Source organism: Gouania willdenowi, chromosome 13 (genome assembly GCF_900634775.1).
Source record: "Gouania willdenowi chromosome 13, fGouWil2.1, whole genome shotgun sequence".
Taxonomy (NCBI): domain Eukaryota; kingdom Metazoa; phylum Chordata; class Actinopteri; order Blenniiformes; family Gobiesocidae; genus Gouania; species Gouania willdenowi.
Window position 1 is genome coordinate 39,795,870 of NC_041056.1, and position 8,785 is coordinate 39,804,654.

General features: G+C 37.4%; 1 pseudogene; it reads right to left on the minus strand.

Moving 5' to 3' along the window:
- Nucleotides 1-4,379: 4,379 nt before the first annotated feature.
- Nucleotides 4,380-6,377, minus strand: LOC114474030 (zinc finger protein OZF-like; annotated as a pseudogene).
- Nucleotides 6,378-8,785: the final 2,408 nt, after the last annotated feature.

Here is an 8,785-nt window from a genome sequence, read left to right on the forward strand (position 1 = left end):
ACAACTTCTGGGTGAGGTCTGTCCAGTCTAAATAGCGTACAGACAGACAGGCCATCCTTCAAATGCTCAAGACCCAGGCAGGAGCGACAGATCATGACCGTCTTCTGGTTGCAAGGTAGCCATACAGGCAGCACAGCAGTGATCGCCCAACATAGCAGACACTGATCAAAAAAACAACAAAAAGCTGGGAGTGGGGAGCGTAAACGCTGCCTTCACCAACCAGTTGATATGCAATGCAGTGACCAGGTACTAGGGAGAGCACTATTGCTGAAAGAGGTAAAAACATAGCATGCACCACTGCTTGGGTAAGAGCGGAAACACTAACGCGCTGCTTATAAGCTGGCTTGAGCGCACACACCCTCACCAGACTACTAAACAGAATGCCCTTACAATGGGAGAGGGAGCTCACACACTGCCGTCACAGACAACGGGTCTTGTCAAAATAAACCGGTCCAGCAACAGTAGTTACTAGCAGCTTGCTGTCTACAGTTATATGGGGAGTAAGCACGCACACGCCGCCCTCACCCTGAAAGACAGAGGCAGCCACCAACATAAAACGTGTGCTACAATAAATATTAGCTGGTTCCAGCAAAACGCAACCACCAAAAACAAAGGGCTGTCAACAGACAGTACGGGTGCAACAGAGTTGTCTGTGCTAACGTCATAGCGCATTAGCTCAGGCAGACACACCGCGTTAACCGTAACACAAATAAACCTTGGCCCCGTCCCAATACTTACACACTCGCACCCCTCATTTGTGCATTCCCAATGAGGGTGCAAGTGAGTAAGGTGTCCCAATTCTCCCGAGTGGTCTTTCGCCCCGCCCCCATGCGCCCCGATGCACACTTTGCCGAAGCCTGCATTCAAGTGGATTTCGGCAAAGCATATTACCCATAATTCTTTGCGGTATAGAGGTTTTGCACCGACGTCACTGATATCACGTGGGTTTTGTTTATCCGTCAGTGGGTCCAGTGCCGGAAGAAAGTGCTTTTAAATATAAGTATTTAAATGTTTTAACTTTTCTTATGCTTATATATGTAAATACAACGACGTTCTCTATGTTACTTGAAAAGAAGCATAGATATCTGATGAAGCATTACAGTGATTTATTCACCGGTATTTAGGGACACTAAATGCTAACAATGTCATAACTTTTTATGTGCAGTCATTCATATAACATCCAATTTTAACTTTACACTTGTACAATAAACTTAGGATGTATAAAAACTAAACTATAAAAACATAACTGACCAGATACCAGTTAGTTACCCACTCTACATTTAAATTTAAATTATACAGTTACCTCAAATAAATTACTAATTTACAATATACAATTACTTTAACGTGTGTGGATCAACTCATATTGACCACTTTTTTTCCCCCACAGGGCCTGACAAAATGACCTTCAATTTTATTTGGTGCATTTTTAAATATTTCTGACCCTGTAATAAAGGCTTTTTCTATTTTTACAAATGATGAGTGAATGGACTATCTGTTTATGATGTTTAAGCTGCAGTTTTTGAATAAAATTTTAGATTTTTTTGCTTCAAAGTTTACTGTTGTGTACAATTTTCTTTGGAATAGTGAAAATTTCCTGATTCTTTGCTTGATATAATATTTCCAAATCTTATAATGAAATATGCAAATGCATCGTTATTTGTGGCATTAAAAATACAATAATTGGACATTAAAACCTTAAATCTGACTTGCTGCTACCTGTAGAAACTCTATAAAATTATTTATACAATGAGATAAACAGTGAACCACTTCTTTATTGATAATTGTTCATAGAGCTACCAAGTGTCACCCTTTGAGTGTGACAGTCACACATTTTGACCCATTCTCACAGCACACTTGACATTTCTCACGCCTATATTTCCCCATTCAATATTCTATTTTTTTTTTTTTTCATGATAATAAACTATGGTCCTCGTGGCTTGCCGTAGCTCGAGTAACTCTGATTGATTGACCAAGATAACCAATCCATGTCTCCTTGTGCCTAAATCTAACTAACCACAGCAGGAATCATACAATAATAAACCAATCAGAAGCAACGTAATGCGGGTCTTGATGAGCCGTCACTAACTAGTGTTTTTGTCACACAAGAGTCATCGACAGAAAGAAAGTTACTAGAGGACAACTACCCAATTTGGTTCACTGTTTATATTGCTATGTGTGTGTGTGTCTGTGCTAGACATTATTTAAATTAATTAAAACTCTTTTTCAGCTACTAGCAGTGTTATGAACACTGCTAGTAGCTGAATTGCACTTGTAGGTTATATCAGCATAAATACATAGTATATGAAACAAATGCCTTGTCTAATCTAATGTTCATTTGAACTGTTCTTATGATTATTTTTGTATTTAATAGTGTATTTCTATGGACCTCAAGTCTGCTGCTCAGACATTTATTCAATCAAAAGTCACTTGATGTTTTAATGTTTTTCAGATTATTATCTTTTTAATGACCTCCTTTCTGTTGCAGACAAGGTAAAGGTAGCACTGCCTTGGGCCACAATGTTGACATTGATGCCTCTGTCATCAAGGCATCAATGTGACAAACACCTACAACATGAGACATGTCACCAGATAAATGATGGAGTTGGTTGAAATGAAATATTGACAAATTTTGTGAAAAATTCTTGTTAGTTTTCATTCATTTCCTTTTCTGGTAGATTAAAACTAGCATTAGGAGGCCACAGTGTAGGGAGAGCCGCTGGCATGGAGGTGAGGACATCTGTCTGAAGGTAGAAGTCAACGTTAAAACAGGGCAAAGCCATGTTAAAAAGGGACACTTTTTTTTTGCGCTGCAACGCATGTCATTAAAGTCTCACTCTTGTCATTTTCTGAATCTTGGCAATCCTGTGTTCAGTATGATCACCATTTATTTTAATAAATTCACTGAACAGAATATGCATTTGTTAATTTATATTTTACTCTTGAAATCGATCTAAGAATTGTCACAATATTTAGATTTCACACTCGAACTGCACAACAAATACATTCTAATAATAAAACTACATGTAATCATGTTCAGAAAGATGTGCTTGTAAAGTAGTGGAGCAGAAACCTGGGCAAAATGACGCAGAAATGACGGCCAGCGCAAGTCGATGACGTAAGCAACATCGTCCTAATTCTTCAATTTTTGCGCACTTGTAACCTGCGCACTCAAACCTTACGTGCACATCGAACAAGTACACACATCGTAGAAGAGCGTAGTGCGAGTACTGGGATCAGGCCGTAATTATGTTGGATGTGGCGGAAACACCGTCAGCAGCGACAGGAAACCGTAATAATCAAACCAAGGCGGCGACCAACCTTTAGTGATCCAAGGAAACGCAGAATACCGAACTTGTCGCAGCCTTTGGAGGACGTTTGAATTTATTATTTATTATTTTTAAAATCAGGATTCAAATCAAGTCGTGGGTTGGTTGTTTTCTTACATCCCTAAAAATGACTCATAATACACAAAACATGAAAATGACACACAGAAGGACAAAAACACACAAACCCTTTGATCTTTCATGTCTCAATGCTCAGATTGGTCATTATTAGTGCAGCAGAACATCTTCATTACCTCATCATGACGAGAGCAGATGTTCTCCTGGAGCTTCTTGGAAGGATCCACCAGTCTGTACTCTTGAGTACAGCAGATGATGAGGCTGAAGGTGTTCCTCCCCGTGCAGAAATCACATTCCACGTCTCTTGTTCTGTTTCCTCCCTCCCTTGTCATTCCACTTTTTGTAAAAAGTCAATTCAAACGGGCAAGTTGCTGTGAGGAGGATGCTAATAGCAACTAATTAATCAAAAAAAAGTCAGAGTTTAACATTAGATTTGCTAATGCTTGATAACTGGATGCTATAGTTTAGAAGCAACATGAAACACTCTTGCAAACACAACTGATACAACCCTGCTGCTACTTCCTGGTTATTTGTTTCTTGGACAACTTCCTTTTCCAGAGGGTTTTCAAAGCTGTCGTCCTGCTGCTGAATTTCTTTTTCTGCTGCCAGAGTGGGACTAATGTACCTAGAAACAGCCTGGGCACTAGCGTAGACCACTGGACCCATGTTGAGTTTGCTCGCTGCTTTCAAATAGATCCCAAGATCTCTACTAGTTAATAATTAATTCATTAACCAATATTTATTGTGGAAAACTAAATGCAGATTCAAGAAATATCATTTTTTTTGCAATCTGTGAAAAAAAACTTGAATAAACTGCAGAAGTGCACATTATTAAATAAAGAGCAATCTTTTTTAAAGTAACACAAATGAGGCTTTAATATTCAAAGGTAAAACAAGTAATACAACATTTTTACAGTTACATTTATAGAACGTAAACAATTCCACAAAATAAAAAAATGTAAAAACAAACTACCTGACTCTAAAACCTTTGCCAAAATGTAACTTACTGAAATAACTAAATTACAAAACTCTAACTACACTTCAAACTATAACTATACCTGAACCTAAGCAGCTAAAAAACAATGAACAACTGTTAAGGAAATATTTACAACACATCACATATTAAAGTCTTTTCTATGTGTAGACTCTTTTGTGGACCTTCAGTTTAGAATTTTCTCAAACATCATATTTAAATGGTTTCTCTCACGTGTGGAATCTCATGTGTTTATTAAGATCATACTTTTGAATAAAACATTTACTACAAACATCACATTTAAATGGTTTCTCTCACGTGTGGATTCTCATGTGTACATCAAGATTACACTTTAGAATAAAACATTTACTACAAACATCACATTTAAATGGTTTCTCTCATGTGTGGATTTTCATATGTAACTGCAGTTGTCGCTTTTGAATAAAACATTTACTACAAACATCACATTTAAATGGTTTCTCTCATGTGTGGATTTTCATATGTAACTGCAGTTGTCGCTTTTGAATAAAACATTTACTACAAACATCACATTTAAATGGTTTCTCTCCGGTGTGGATTTTAATGTGTGTCTGCAGGTGATGCTTTCGAAAAAAACATTTACTACAAACATCACATTTAAATGGTTTCTCTCGCGTGTGGATTCTCATATGTAACTGCAGTTGTTGCTTTTGAATAAAACATTTACTACAAACATCACATTTAAATGGTTTCTCTCCGGTGTGGATTTTAGTGTGTGACTGCAGGTGATGCGTTCGAAAAAAACATTTACTACAAACATCACATTTAAATGGTTTCTCTCCTGTGTGGAATCTCATGTGTTTATTAAGGTCACACTTTTGAAAAAAACATTTACTACAAACATCACATTTAAATGGTTTCTCTCCTGTGTGGAATCTCATGTGTACATCAAGACTACACTTTAGAATAAAACATTTACTACAAACATCACATTTAAATGGTTTCTCTCCTGTGTGGATTTTAATGTGTGACTGCAGGTGATGCTTTTGAAAAAAACATTTACTACAAACATCACATTTAAATGGTTTCTCTCCTGTGTGGAATCTCATGTGTTTATTAAGATCATTCTTTTGAATAAAACATTTCCTACAAACATCACATTTAAATGGTTTCTCTACTGTGTGGAATCTCATGTGTTTATTAAGATCACACTTTCGAATAAAACATTTCCTACAAACATCACATTTAAATGGTTTCTCTACTGTGTGGAATCTCATGTGTTTATTAAGATCATTCTTTTGAGTAAAACATTTCCTACAAACATCACATTTAAATGGTTTCTCTCCTGTGTGGAATCTCATGTGTTTATTAAGATCATTCTTTTGAGTAAAACATTTCCTACAAACATCACATTTAAATGGTTTCTCTCCTGTGTGGAATCTCATGTGTTTATTAAGATCACACTTTCGAATAAAACATTTACTACAAACATCACATTTAAATGGTTTCTCTACTGTGTGGATGTTCAGTTTTGAAGCTGCACTGAGTGATGTTTTCTTACCACCCACACATTCAGATGTTATTTTTACCTGAACATTCGTTTTTGAACAAATCTGTTGAAATGAACGAATCCGTGTTTTGGAAGCTTTACATCCCATCTCAGCTTTTTTACTTGAGCCAGACATCTTTCTATTTTTCCTGGTGGAGTCAAAGTCGGCTTCAGCTACAGTTTCAGACTCTGACAGAGGTTTCTGCCAACAATCATCATCTTCATCATCCTCGTTACTATCTTCAGTCTGAGACGAGTCTGTTTCTGTTCCATCAGGACCTTGTAGTACTAAACTGCTATGATCTGGGTTCTGGGCTGCTTCTGGTCCTTTGTTGTTAATTCCCACAGTTTGTCTTGTCATTAATTCATTTAAACTGCAGGTTGAAGGTTCCTCCTTCATGTTCATTTCTGTTAGTTGTCTCCAGTGTAGCTGAGAGGCCTGAGGCTTCTCCTCTTCATCTTCACATTTAACAGGACAAGCAGCACTGTTTGTCTCCTGCTGCACACAAAGCTGCTTTTCCTCCAGACCTTCACTGAGCATCTCTGGTTCCTCCTTTATGTGGAGACGCTCTGGGAGCAGCTGCTCCACATTCTTCATCTCACTGAAAACACAATCAGTGACTGACGGCTGCTGGAGCTGTAATCTGTGCAGATGAACTTTGGGCATGAAGGCAGCCAGCACAAGTTTTTCAGTTCCATCTGTATTTGGAACAGACTGGGAACCTAATTGTCTACTGGTGTTATGGTGGAGACTCTTGTCAGGAAAGATCATTTTTATTTCACCATCCACTGGAACTTCTTGCACTCCATGTTCAGTCTTGATGGCTTGTAACAGAGTCTTTTCTTGCTCTGTTGCTCTGCATATTTCTATTGCTCTGTGTAACGTTAGACGTCTTTCCTGTAACAGTCTCTTTTCTAGGTGAGAGTCTGTGATGCTTAACATCAGCTTATCTCTGAGCATGTCATTCTCACTTATTCCAAACTCACAGTGTTTGCTTTTGTGTCTCAGCTCTGTTATGAATGTGTTTACTGATGTCCCTGCTGTCCTCTGATGGGACCAATATTGAAGTCGTTCAAAGACAACATTTCTCTGTGGACTGTAGTAATCTTTAAAGGCTTGAAGAACATCCTCCATTGTCAGCTCATCTCCCTCACCTCTAACAGTCAGTGTGTTGAACACTTCCAGTGCATCCTCACCGATGGTGTGGAGTAAAATGTCAATCTTTTCTTGTTCATCTTTCTCCCCTGAGGCCGCTATATACCGCAGAAAGCTTTGTTCCCAGCTGCACCAGTTGTCAGCAGGGTTAGTGGTGAGAGACAGTGGTGACGGTGCTTTAAATTGCTCCATTTCCTCCCCTTTTTCGACTCTCTTTACTTTTCTATCCTGTAGCGTCTCGGTGGTGCTAGCTCCTCTGCTAGCTCGGTTAGCATTCTGCTCCAGCCTCTCTGTGTCTAAAACTCCGTCTTCTGACACCGTGTTGTGCTCTCTTACTTTCCACTGGAGCTTTAAGGCGCTATTATAGTGTGACCTGACTCCGTCTGTAGGCTGGATATTAATAACATTCACTGTTAGACTCACAGAGACACTTGTTATTTTCCCGGCGCTCTTTCTTCTTCTACTGATATAACTCACAAACTCAGCGGTTCTTCTTCTTCTTGTTTTATGGCGGTTGTCATCCAGCTTAATGGATCATTACCGCCACCTTCTGTTCCGGAGTGTGTCTCAGACAGCCAGGCTTACACACAATCACACACAGCCTCATTCACTTATTCTCTGGTCCTACCATAAACCCACATAGATAAATACATATGAAAGATGTCGTTAGTATTTAGTAGAGTTAATTACTGCCGCACATGATTTTTTTAGAAGTTTTAGTAATAAATTAGTCATCTTTTAATGTTTATTTTCACTGAAATATTGTGACAAATATTTTAAGTGTATTTGGTTTATGGGTTGTGGTTTGTTATAAATTATATGAAGTTATATATTTAAAAAAAAAAAAAAAAAACAAGGCGGAGAGTTTTACAAATGTTCCATGTTTTACGATGAGTTAAAAGTTATTTACGAGTAGCACGCAAAATAGGAACATGATGATTTTATGAAATGTAAAGAAAATGAAATAAGAAAAAAAAAAAAAAAATAAAATGAAATAAAAATCATAAAATAATTGTTGCATTCGGAAACTTAAACATTCCCTAACTTTTTAATTTACTGCTAGCCTTCTTTATGATCTCACCCTTATATCAAAGTGACACCATTTCATCTGTATCATTGAGTTATTATCACAATTGCCTCCATTGCAATAATATCACAATATCACGGATGCCATCAATTTTATTATTCATATCCACATTTTTATTTTTTATTATCGTTGTTGTCATTTACTAATATTTCTTATCACTTAAATATTATTATTTTCTATTTCCTAACAACTATGGTTACGTTATGATTGTTACTAATTCTGTCATTGACTTCTATATTACCTTTATGTTAAAGCTCATGTATTATATTTGTTCTTCTAATATTTATGATACTTTTCTTCAAACCTCCACTATCATATTATTAGGTATGTCCTATTTGTGTTGCATCAGCATTATTAAGACCTGTCTACACACACACACACACACACACCACTTAGCTGCCAACGATGTTGCCTGTATGCACTGTCTAGCCTTTTTTACACTCTGGAACTGCGCATGCGCGACCTGGGGGGTCATAGGTCGAGATGGATATAAATGTCAACAAGCTCGATCAGTTTGTTTACGTTTCCAACCAAACAGCATTTATCATTTTATTCCAGAGATCTTTAGTGTTTTATTAGTCTTTATAATATTAATATTACACATTTTCGGAATCAACTGGGGGACCAGGGCTTTCCGCTG